The 13,152-nt window shown below is 45.3% G+C and overlaps 1 protein-coding gene across 1 annotated transcript in view; it reads right to left on the bottom strand.

The window, feature by feature from the left end:
* The window catches only part of SFMBT2 (Scm like with four mbt domains 2), a 121,762-nt gene extending 113,429 nt beyond the window's left edge, over positions 1-8,333 (bottom strand). Inside the window, exon 1 of the mRNA XM_071734192.1 lies at positions 8,195-8,333. The gene's annotated coding sequence lies outside the window, so the exon portion shown is untranslated. The remainder of the gene's footprint in view (positions 1-8,194) is intronic.
* Positions 8,334-13,152: the final 4,819 nt, after the last annotated feature.

Raw genomic sequence — 13,152 nt, 5'->3', positions numbered from 1 at the left:
TGCTGTGTTGGCTCAGATGTACCCTGGGGTGGAAGAAACAAATCCCATCGAATCTGGAGAACTAGGGATGTTCACAATACCCAAATATATAAAAAAACATGAATAGGGGAAGGGTATAGCCTGTCTTCTATGTTCTCAGGGGAACCAAAAGGAAGGTTTGGGTTTGAACTGCAGGAGGGGACATTTGAGTTGGGCATGAGAAGAAATCACTAATAATAAAACTGGTGAAGTGGGGAGAATGAAGAGCACAGAGCATTGTTTTCTGGAGAGGATGCTTATTAGTCCATAAATAGAAGTTGGTACAGTTAATCCTTCCCTAGGGTAAGATGGCCATGGAAGTCCCTTCCAGCTCTCCTGCCCCATACACTCAGCAGGAGATCTTTTTGCTCTAGAATTCAAGCACCAGTATCACTTCTGTAGCAGCACAGAAAATAAATTACTAAGTCTGGAGGTAAACACCAAAAATGGGATATCAGAGGGGAGATCTGGATTGTCCATCTTGAAGCAGGAGAGGATAGGAATCAAACTGCTCTGAAGATAGTGAAGAAACATAGAATGGTTTGGGTTGGAAAGTCACCCAGTTCCAACCTCCCTGCATGGGCAGAGATACCTCCCACTAGACCAGGATGCTCCAAGCCCCATCCAACCTGGCCTTCAGCACTTCTAGGGATGAGGCATCCACATCTTCCTTAGGAAACCTGGGCCAATGTCTCACCACCCACATAGTGAAGAATTTTTTCCTGATGTCTTACCTAAATCTTTCTTTTTCCATCTTAAAACTATCACCCCATGCCCTATCACTCCATGCCCTAGTAAAAAGTCCCTCTCCAGTTTTCCTGCTCCTTCAGGTACTGGAAGTACCCAAAGTTCTCCCTGGAACCTTTTCCAGACTTAAAAGCATCAACTTCCTCACATGAGGATCATATGAGGTGGTGTCAGCCCTTCACAACTCAGCAGGTCCTTGCTCTCCTCTCTTCTTGCACTGGTGCCAAATGTCTCACACTTTTTATGCCAACAGACACAAGCCTGTTTCACAAGGCAATTTTCTCATCCTCCCTACCTGACACAACCCAGAGTCCAGAATACACACAGAGATATTAAGTAGTAAGAGAAGATAACTGAAATTAAAATAAGCCTAATTAGAGAAACTAACTCATTTACAGCAAAAACCTGTGCAGTATTAGGACAAAAAAAAATGCCCAAAAATAAAAAAACAGACAACAGGCAGGCACACAGACAGGTCCATATTTCACTCTTAGCTGCCTATGTGTAAATATAACCTAAGGACCCACAGGTGGACTTAAAGCAAAAACTTGCCACAAATGTCATAAGGACTCAGTCAAACCTCTAGAACAAAAAGCACTTTTTCATTACATTTCCCTTCTTCCAAGTCACGTGGATGCTTTATAACCAAGGTATAGCTGCCACACCTGTACCCTTCGCCATCATCCCTGTTCACCCTGGACATCCCCACCTTCAGCATCACCCAGAGCACATGGAATCACAGAATTGATTAAGCCAGAAAAGACCTTTAAGATCACCAAGTCCAACTGTTTAGCCAGCACTGCCAAGTCTATCATTAAACCATGTCCCTCAGCACAACTACACAGCTTTTAAATCCCTCCAGGGATGGGGACTCCACCACTGTCTGGGCAGCCTGTGCCAGGGCCTTACAACCCTTTCTGGGAATACATTGCTCCCAATATTCAATCCAAACCTCCTTATGGCACAAGTTGAGGCCATTTCCTCTATATAACACTTGTGACTTTCAAGAAGGGACCAACCCCCTCTTACTACAACCTCATCCCAGCAGCACAATCCTGTCCTCAGTGTCCAGGCCAGCTGGCTGGAGAAGCTTCTCAGATTTGGATGCCAACATCAGGTTCTGACCCCAAACCACCCCTCATCTGCCCCAAATATCCAGGCAAGGTGAGCAGGTGCCTTTCCCCTACCCTGCATTCACATTACTGATGCTCATTCCAAGCAAGTAACATTCCAAGCTGACAGGAGGGGATTTTACATAGTCCTGGTATTTTACATCTTCTTTCCATGGACATGAAAGTCAGTGTAAAGTGCCAGACCAGGGAGAGTAAAGTCCCTGTGTACCAATCATCCTTTCCAGCTGTTGTGTCACCTACTAGGTGGCTGTCACCTTCTCTAGGATAAAACAGGCAATTTCCACAATTAAGTCCTCCTGTAGTAAAGCACTTCTACCCACATTAAGGACCCAACCATCACCAACTACTGTCAGACCACAGCATATTTAAGATTAGGCATCTTCTAGAGCTCTCAGCTGAATCAGGGGCACGAAGAGGACTGAATCAACATTCCCAATGTCTTTTACAACAGAACTGAAGCAACATCAACCATGTGCAATGCCCTCTCTTCTCCCACCTGCATGCCTTCAAAGGGAGCTGAAACCAGGATGAGTTTCAGATGAATAACTTGAAGAACACTCACAGCTGCTTATCACCCTGAAACATGTCAGCTGATGCTTATCATCCCAAAACACCAGCCATGAGGATCAAAAAAAATAAGAATAAAAATAATTTAGGACCCAATTCAGAGATCCCTCATCAACCAAAACTCCCATCACCCTGGGCAATCAGTTCTGCCTTCTATGTTGTGGTGCTTGGCATAAGTTTGAAACATTTTTAAAAAAGGCATACAAGATGCAAACCTGAATCCAGGAAACATCTGCCATCTGATTCCAGCACTTTTTAAGGAAAATGACATTTCAGGGCTTGGCACAGTTTGGTTCACTTAACCAGCACAGCTTGGGCTTAGTCCTACACATGCTTACATCCCTTTTTAGTGCTTTACATTCAAAAGCAGCTTCACTGACTGGCAGCATTTGCCAAAAAACAAAACCTGCTAAGATTCCTGCTAAGGACTATCCAGAACTAAATTCCACAAGACATTTTAACTCAGAGAATTGGAAGTCATATTAATGGGGCTAGTTCCACACCAATTCTCTAAGAAAAACAAACTGAATTTCCTTTTTTTGTTTGCCTCCAAGAGGTGCCATAGTGAACACATGAACTGCTCCAGGACATTGGGGTTTCATGACCCACCATCACCCATACTATGGTGGAGTCTGGTCTTAAACCTTTACTTTGCTCAAAACACCTTCCAAGGAAGTTAAATAGTATTTTTTCTTGTCTTTTCATTTTTTTCTGCCCAAATGTCCTGGCGAGGGACTTATGGCTCCTTAGACTTCAAAGATGCTCAGCCTATGGTCATCTTGTCTGATCTCTTACACTGCAAGGGCAAGGAAAATGTCATCTTTTAGTGAAGGGAATTCACCTTCCTTCCCAAGCAAATGAACACAAAACTTTATGGTAATTTATATTGAAACTGGGTCTCAGGATTTTACCCCAGAAAAACCAGGACTCCTTTGCACAAGACACCCAGAGATGCTAAGAGTATTAATCATGAAAGCAAGAGTAAAAGTAGCAAGGATTCTGCACGTACCTTTTTTTAAGCCTCACACCTACTCAGAAATGATCTCTTGGTCAGCTGTCAAGAACTGCTTGTGTGTTCTTCTTTTTATTACTCTTTAATTTTAGAGCAGATGCTCCTGATTCATAAAAACGTAGCAACTGCGAACACATTTTCCACACCAGCCCTCACAAGAATGTGTTGTTTTAGGTCTTGCAAAAGGCCAATCTCAAAATAAACTTTTTCAGGAGTTTTTTTTAAATGTCAATGACAGAGACTTTGCTCATATTTCTGTGTTCGCCTACTCTGCAACCCAAATGTTTTCAATCACTGTAGAGTCCCACCTGAGACAACAGAAAATAAAGAGAAACCTGCTGGCAGAAAACCCATAGGATGGATTTGACTGGTTTCATCAGGGATTACTAGTGTGGAAAGATCAACAGTTTCAAATTATGAGGTTTAAATATTGACAATGTACCATCAGCTACTCTAGTCCTAAAAGAACTGTTCCTAGGAACCAGCTAGAACAAACTCAGTATTCCCAAAGAGCATCTCTATGAACAGTGACAGCATTTCATGTCCAGCACTGAGGACCCTGTTGCACCAGCTGAAATATTCTGTATATGTCAATACATACATACAAAAAAAAACCTCTGACACCTCCACTGCCTTCAGGTCACCTGGAACCCATGGTGTGGTCACCACATGAATTTTTCCTTGTGGACCTTCAAAAAGGTGCCTCTTGGCTCCTCTGCTTCAAGTTCTGACTACCTGTCCCAAATTTTAGAGCTTTCCACACCTCCTTTACTTGTTATCTGGACACAGGCAGGGTCCAGCCACCTACTTGAAAACCTCCTGGGATGCTTTCTGTACCTCTCCTTACCCCACACCAACATGAATTTAGCCAAAAGTCCTTAAAGAAACAAATCATTAAAAAAACCTTCTCTACCATCTCCTGTCCTTCAGTAAGGCAATGCTCACACCTTCTTGCTGATGCTCTGGTCCCAGGCCAGCAACCCTGTGGCTGCAACAAGGCCAGAAACAGCAACTCAGGACATATACATATATGTATTTCATGGGCCAGCTGCATGCTCAGCACAGCACAAGCCAAGAGTCAGGGGAAAAGCATCCCCAGCCTAAAGAGCTGACGCCTGCAGCATTTATTTATTTCTATACCACTATAAAGTTTGAATAAATGCTTCATGTCTGTCCAGCCAGTCAATTATCACCCATAATAACAGCTATCTAGCTACACACCATCTTCTACAGATGTTCTTACAGCTGTGCAAAACACACTCTCCACCTCTGCAAAGTCCTTATCTCATCTGTTGAATACTTTTATCTTTTCTCAGTGTGTAAAAAAATTGATACTGTCTGGCTTATAATGCACCTACTGCCTCACTACCCCATGCACCTCCTAAAATCATTACAAAGGTAATTCCTTGTTGTTTACAACATACTAGTCTCTTGATAGCTCTTTGCCATTTCTATTTAAATGGCTCTTAGATTTTCACTTAGTGACAGATTACACTGAGCCTCCATCTTATCAGAGGAGCTATTAGGACCTAATCCTTTATAAGCACTAAAGTTATTAGACTTGTGAGAATACTTTTTTCCCTTACATAAATAATCCGTTGTAGAGACCAAAATAATAAATACATACATACATACATAAAAGAGAAATAAAAATAAAAAACCCAGTTGTAACCCTGCTTCCCCAAGCAACAATCTCAACCCCAGAGAGAAAACATACCTTGCGTTTCCCCCCCCCCTTTACTCTCAGCAGAGGAAATCAAATTTGTTTGGACCTATGGGTTTCTTGGGAGGAAAAGCAACTTGCACTAAATCCTGGCCAGCATCTTCCTGGTGCTGCAGGGGAAAAAAATTAAGGGAGGAGGTTTGCCTGGCTAATCCTAATGCAACCTGGCTGGGGCTGCAGGAGAGGTGCAGGAGGTGGGTGCAGGGGCTTTGAGCACCAACAGGACCCTACATGTCTCTCTGAAGGGAAGAGAAGCACAACTGGGGAGAAGCAGAGCCATCCCATAAATACATCCCCTTTGGCTGATGTGGGTGTCCCCCCAGCTGGCAAAGAGACAACAACTCACCCCAAGCTGGGTGGGGTGCTGGCTGGAGGAGCCTGAAATGGCAGTGTTAACCCAAAGCAAGGTGTTCCCACCAGAAAGCACAGGTTGCAAGGAGAAAGACATTTTTAGACTGTCTTTTTTTTTTCCCCATTTTTAAGCAAATCCCTCCAACGAAGATTAAAAAAAAAAAAAAAAAGTGAGGACAAGGAGAAAGGCAACAGGCAGAGAGGGACCTGCAGAGACCTCTGCAATCCTCCTCTATCCCACATCCACAGCACACAACCAGGTGAAGTTGCCAAGTTGCTTCTCTTCTCAGACACCACCAGGTCACTCTGCTACATTTTCTACCCCAGAACACTGATTTCAAAAGCTGTGCTGTCCAAGGGGCAGCAAACTTGGGGATGGAGAGGTGTATGAGAAGCAATGGGGGCAGAAGTGTCTTGCTGTTCTGCAATGGTTCCATCCCTTCCCACCCCACAAAAAAACCCTCACCCTTCCACTGCAGCTCTTAGATTCTGACACCCAAGACCCACCACTGTTTGACAGCCACCTTCCAAGATGCTTTGCTTATAATTAATGCTATTTTCTGCTAGTTTGATAAGAAACCACAATTCCTCCCTACTCAGATATCCTGTGATGGAGTTTGCTGGGTTGCTGAGCAGCAAAGCTTGGGGTAGGGGCTGGAGAGAGGAGGAGGAGGCTGGGAATGGGGTGAAAAGATGAAGCAGAGCCCTTTTGGAAGGGAAAACTCTAACCTGCATGATAGGGTGTGTAAACAGCATCTCCTGCTAAAATAAAAGCATTGTGGGTTTCTGGAGAGCATCTCCCAAGAGGGAGAAGGAAATGGTCTGGCAGAGCAGCTCTCTACATCCCTTCTGGCTCCTCCATCCCAGCCCAAGCACTGACAGCCTGGGATGCTGGAGCTTCCCAAGGCTGCAAAACTACAGATGCTCTAAAAGTTTAACATCTTACAACCTCCAGTGACAACAACCCCAGAACAAGCAGCCATGGAAATGCTTCGTGCCCTGGAAAAAGGAAGTTTCTCCCGCCTCTGAGACAGCCTCACTCCTCCACTCTCCTGGAAAATACATTTCCTAGAGGCAGCTGGGAAGGGCACAAACTCCCTGAAAACTCCTGACAAACTCTCCCTTTACTCACTCTGCCAACTCTGCCCCTCACCTCCCTCCCCCTGTGCTAAATTTTTAAGATCTCTCTGCAAAAGAGCCTCTGGCTGCAACCCTCACTGTAAAATCACTTGTTTGGCAGCCCAAATTTCCACGTGTAGCAATTGAAGAGCGTTTCTGCTCAACAACAGGGGAAGAAAAAAAAAAAAAAAAAAGAAAAAAAAAAAAAAAAGACAAACCCCACACAAAACAACCCCCACATCCCCGGTTGACTGCGCTGAGGCAAGCAGGGAGAAATCTTGACAGCTCCAACAGGACATCTCATCCCATGACATCTCTACTGTTAACGCAAAATAAATCATCGCTGTGTCTCTCGGCGGGTTTTTTATGATTTTTTTTTTTTCCCTTTTTTTTTTTCCCCTCTCGTGGCATGGCTGCAATTTTGGCATTCAAAGGCAAATCGACACGGCTCCCAAGCCCACATGCCCCTTCCCATGGTTCCTCCCCAGTCCTACACTTTTCCCACCACCGAATCCTAGGGGAGACAGAGGGGGGGACACCCCCAGGACCGACCCCATCCTCTTCCCTCTGCATTTCACCCACCCGCGCACCTCTCCGAGCAACAAAAGAGTTGAAACCAACGTGTGACACCTCGGCTTCCCTGTTTTGTTTTTTTTTCCTTCTTTTTTCTCTCTTTCCAAAATGTTTATTTGCAGTTTTTAAAAACACCTTAACCCGCCATGTTGAGCTGACAAGCTTTATAAATATTCATTTACCGCAGTTCGGGGAAAAAAAAAAAAAAAAAACGTACGTATCAGAGCTGCACATTTTGGCACAGCTGAGTGCTTGCTTTTCTTTTTTTTCTTTCCTTCTCTTTTCTTCCCCGCTGCCGTTTTGCAGCAGCTTGTTTTTTCCTCCCCTCTCCTCTGCAGATTCAGAAGAAACCCACCCGTACACCCAAAATAACTCTTCCCGAGACGTGCATCTCGGGAAGAGCTTAGGAAAAATTCACCAGGAGGTCTCACAAGCATTTCTCGGGAAAGCACCAAAACCAGAGATACTACTTTAAAAGAAAAAAAAGGAGGGAGGGCGAGGGGGGGGAAGGGAGGGCGAGGAAGAGGAATACGCGCATCTCAAATGCTATACACACACACAAAATAAACCCGATTAATTACAATTAATTGCAGAGACACAGCAAACCCTGCCCGTGACAACTCCAGGGGTGCTCCCTGGTCCGGGGACATCAGCGCGGCCGGAGCGGGATCCACCGCCCCGACCCAGCGCAGGTACCGGTTGCTCCCCCAACACTTCCCAAAAACTCTTTTTTTTTTTTTTTTTTTTTTTTCCCCTTTTGGAAAATAAAAGAATAAAAGTCCACACCCATCTTCCCCCCTTAGTAATAGATTATTTTATTTTAATTAATAAATTTTGGAAAGGTAAAAAGCGACTCTCTCCACCCAAGCGCTGCTAAACCCGATAAATAAAATAAAGGGAAATTCCAGCCGGGAGGGTTTTAGGGGGAAGCTGCCGGGAGCGGTATCTTACCTGGCCCAAGTTTGGCTTTTGGCTTTGTTGGGGTTTTTTTTAAAAGATCTTTTCCTTTCCTTTTTTTTTTTTTTTTTTCCGCGCCTCAGCGAACCCCCCGCGGTGCGCGAAGCTGCGCGGCGCGGAGCCGACCCGTCCCTCCGCCCGCACTCGCGGCAGACTCATTCCAATATGGCATCCGCGCAGTGCGCATGCCTGCCGCTCTTTTTTAGGGCTTTTTTTTTTTTTTTTTTTTTTTTTTTATTTAGCAGCCAACTCCTCCAGTGACCTTTTTCAGCAGTTTAAAAAAAATTATTTAAAAAAAAAAATAAAAAAATAAAAAAAAGCACATACACATCCCAACCACCATCACCATCCGGCTCCGCCGCGCTCCGCGTCCGCGGTCCCTCCACTCCCCGAGTCGTGCCTGCTCTGGAGGGTGGGTGGGGGGATTGGACTAAAAAACCCAGGGGAGGATTACAAATCCACTCGTGAAATTGATCCCGCGGTTCCGCCGCGCTGCGCGGAGCAGCGCGCAACGCGGTTTCTCCCTCCGCGCTTTTAAATACTCTGTGAAATGTCACAAAGCATTTTATACCGGCAGGAAAGTGCTGGGAGCTCTGCCTCGGATTTTTCCCCTCCCCACCGCTCTCCGCAACCTTTTATTTCGGTTTCTCTCCCCATTTCGTAGCGCCAAGAAACTTCCAGGCGGGGAGACGGGGAGAAACGGGAAGGAAAAATGCTCCGCGTCCTCTCCCGCCCTCCCCCTGACCCCCCAAGGTTCCAGCCTTACCTGCTTATTCCCTGATGCGGAAAATAAATAAAAATTAATTTAAAAAAAAACCCCACAACAAACCAAGGAGGCAAAGGCACGATGTAAAATCAACTGGTGCGCACCCCTGCGCCCCTCCCGCCGCGCAGGAGACGCGCAAGTTTCTGTCGTGCGTACGTTAGGGTATTTTTCGGGGTGGGTTTTGGTTTATCGTGGTGGTTTTTTTGTCGTTTTCTTTTTTTGGTTATTTAGCGGTTGCAGAGATTTCGCGGCAGAACGGCGCTGAGCGGCGGTGTGTGCGGCTGTGCGGGGGTAGGGAGGGGGGTGGTTTGCACCTACACTGCGGGATTTTTCTGATTTTTCCTTTTTTTTTTTTTTTTTCCTTTCGAGAAAATCGGTCCCCATGCAGGGGTGGGAAACCTGGCCACAAAACATTGCCTTTCCCCCCCCACACACCCTTCCCCATGCCCGCCCTGTTCCTGCTCTTGGAGATGCCAAAAAAAAAAATCCCCTGGGGGCAGGATGGGGATAAACCTCACACACATTCGGGATGTCCCGACGGGTGGTACCAGGACGAGTCGTGAGCTTTTCCCACCCAGGTTTGCTCAGCAGTGGGGCTGGGGGAGTGGGGAGAATTTTTCAGGGATTTCACTCTTGCAGCCCTGCCCAGGGGCAGCATAATTTTTCTTTGCTGGGGATTTTTGGAGCCCGAATTCTTCCCTCCTCAGCTTTATAGGGCTGAGGATGCAGGTGGATGCTTTTGGAGCATCCTCAGGGATATGGGCTGGCTCAGCGCTCACATATTCAACAGGTCTGGAGGGAAGGGGTAGCAACCAGCCCTGAATTTTGTCCTTTCCACCCTGAAATTTAGCCCAAAAGCTGGTGTGCCTGCCTGCCTCTTCACCCAGGCTGTCAAATTAGAACCTCACCAAACAGTCTCAGATCCCATTGCTGCCTCCCCTTCCTCTTCTCCATGAGCTGAGGTTTGTAGTTTCCAGGTGATCCTGTGTGCATCCCTTCTTGCAGGAGCAGGAGGTGCTGCAGAGAGGTGGGTGTCACACTCAGGACCCAGCAGAGCACCCCCACCCCTGGCCCCAGCTCTCCTCTGTCCCACTGTGACCACCAACACCTTTCACACTTGGTGTTTCTTGTTGAGGATTCACCCCTGAACCTCCCCATCCCTTTTCTCTTCCACTCTCCTCAGACCCTTTCTTTTCCACCAGTCCCTCACAGACACAACACAAGGGGGGCTGTGCAAGCAGAGGTGAAGAAAAGTAAGATTTTTAATTTTATTTTTTTTTCTGACATACATTTGTGGAGAAAATGAGTGGAGAAAAGAGCAAATATTGCAGATGGTGCACTTCTTCACCAGAATCTGCCTCCTTGCCATACAGCATTCATCTCTGAAAGGTCATGGACATGTGTTCAGCCCATCCTGCTCCAGCAGAGTTCCTGTAAAACATACAAATCAAGCAGTTCATCTTTTTTTTTTTTTTTCAGGTTTTGGGTTGGATGGGATTTCCAACCAGCAAGGGAACACTTTTGGAACTTCAAAATAAACCCCAAACCCCATCAAATGCCAGGAAAACGCCGAAGCCCCGTTCCTCCAGTTAGCTGTGGAAGTGGTGACATTTTCAGCTTGGTGACATTTCAGATTTTCGACATCCTTTTGTGAGGAGGCTGCTCTGCAAACACCATTCCTGTGCTCTTGCTCCTCTTTGCCTGCTCTAAATCAGATTACATTGAGATTCCTCTTTATTTTGCAGGGTATTTCATTCCAAAAGGGATGGCAGGTGACACCACTGTCATCCAGCACCGGGACACACCACAGCATTTCAGATGTTTCCATCCCCTTTCCATTAGCTCCAGATTCCTTTGTGCTTTATTTCCATTCACACTTAAGTGCTCTTTGAAGAAGCTTTGTTTCCACTGACCTCTCTAGAGCTTCTTCTTCCCTCTTGGCCTTGTTTTCTCTCTACCCTGCCTTCTTTTATTTTTATTTAGAGGTTATTTCTGGAGCACTGACAATGTATTTGTCCCTGTACGTAGAGATGTAAAGGAAAGCATTGTCTTTGTCCAAGGAGTTTGTGATCTAAATTGACTCTGTGGAAGATGTCCAAGGAGGTGGATTTAAAAAAAAAAAACAAAAAAAAAAACCCAGTAAAACAAAAAACAAACAAAAACCAAACAAAACCAAAACCCAAACAAACAAATAAAAAAAAACCAATAAGCAAAGCTGAGGAAGAAAATATCTCTGGAATTTTTTCTAAGTGCTTGCTACAATAAGGCTTTCAGGTCTGAATGAAAAGGTGCAGATTTGTGTCAGGTCTGATCTGAAGATGCCTGTAACAGCTCCTGGTGGTAGCAAAGACTTTGGATCTTGCTCAGAGCTGAGAATACAAATTGGTTTAGTGGACATGAACTGCATTAATAGGTGAGAGATTTCATTTTAATACTACTTTTTAGAGCATCACTGGAGAAGAAAAGAGAACTTTGAGAGATACTGAATTGTCCCAGAACAGTATCAGAAGATAGAAAATGGATTTAATCCCTGTTGAAAAAGCCACACCAAGGTTAACTCCCGTCTTAGCCTCAGGAACACTCTGTTCTCAGGGATGGATCTTCAACTGATTAAAAGCAACTTGGCTCCATCAATTTCACTGCTCTCCATGCTGTTTAATGCCACATCTGCTGGCAGCTACGTGACACCAAACTTGTGTTTCCTGTTGGGAATAGAAGTTTCACAGTTGAAATTTGATGTGTTCAAAAAAAAGAACATCAACAAAACAAACAAACAAACATGTTTTTATGCAGATAACTGATAGAAAATGAGATTTATCTGAGTACCAAGTACCCAAGCTGTGATGATCATCTGTCTGCCCTCACCTCTGCTGGGCACACCAAAGGATGCAACTATTTCCACCCCAAATTTACCATGGCTGAACAAGAGAAATGTGCATTTTCAGGCTGTCATCTTCAGCTTGTTCATTTTTTAAGGCACAGGTGGGGATGTAAAAAAAGTCCCCTACACAAAGCAACCCCAGCACATGCACACAGAGTCCTTATGGCATCAACACTCCCAATTTCTCTCTTTTCTCCTGGCTCAGAAGGTAATTGCCATGGGGTACATTATAGGATTTGTGTGTGGATGGCTGTGCACCTGGGCATCTGTTCCTGGTCCAAATTTTGCTTGAAGGGCTCAAGGGTACTCCACAGGCTTAACGTGGTGCTGGGATGAGGTCTGTCTTTGCACACAGTGTTTAGAAACATTCATAAACACAAGGGAATGGCATCACCCTGGCAAATAGTGCAAAACGTAGGATCTGAGCCAACCTTCCTATAGGTAAAGTGGCAAAATTCAGGCTCAGGAGGTTCATCTGGAATAAACATTACCAGGCTGGGCAGAAGTCCTTTGGTAGCAGCCAAGATTATATGCAAAGCAGCTCCACTTTGGGAAGGTATCTGCTGGTTTTGGGATGCTGCCATCAAACCCCAAAAGAGGCAAAGCTGGGCTGCTGGCTCTGCTGAATTGTTTGGGATGGTTGGAGGTATCCAACCTGAGACAGCTGAAGAGGGGAGGATGTCTGACAGGAGCTTGGTGTCAGAAAGGAGACCAAAGGGACATCATTTGGGGTGATTTTTATTGCCAAGTGGAGCTCCTGTTGCTGGTCTCTCCTCCACAGCCACCTCTATGGGACTGCTCCTGGCTTCTTCCTGAAGCTCCTCTGCACTTTCTCCCCTCCACACAGCAAAACCTTCAACTGCAAAGTCGTAGAGCACTCAGCCCACCTCATGCTCAATCTTTACGAGGAGGAAAAGTCACCATAAACCTTAATTTCAGGGTGTCTCTGGGCTGTCACTTACTTACACCTAAGTCATTTTGGGGTTTGATCATCAGCCCTGATTCAGAGAGAGGTCGGTCCTGGGATGCTGAAAGACTTGTTTCACAGTGCCATCTCCTGGAGAAGAATATCCCATTTAGGCTGCGTTTTGCAGATAGCTTTTTTTTTTTTTTTTTTTTTTTCCCCCCATGGGCTTTACCCTTGGGAGCCCAGCACTTTGAAGGCAGGTGTTAAAGGCATGATCTGAAGAAGAGATTAGCACCACTGAAGATAATCCAAAATTTAAACTCCCTCGTTAGGCTTCACAGTAAAAAAGTCTTGCTTCTTAAATGCTGTGAAGATCAAGGAGATTACTGGCTTGGGAT

Source organism: Heliangelus exortis, chromosome 1 (genome assembly GCF_036169615.1).
Source record: "Heliangelus exortis chromosome 1, bHelExo1.hap1, whole genome shotgun sequence".
Taxonomy (NCBI): Eukaryota; Metazoa; Chordata; class Aves; order Apodiformes; family Trochilidae; genus Heliangelus; species Heliangelus exortis.
This window is presented reverse-complemented; position numbering and strand designations above follow the sequence as displayed.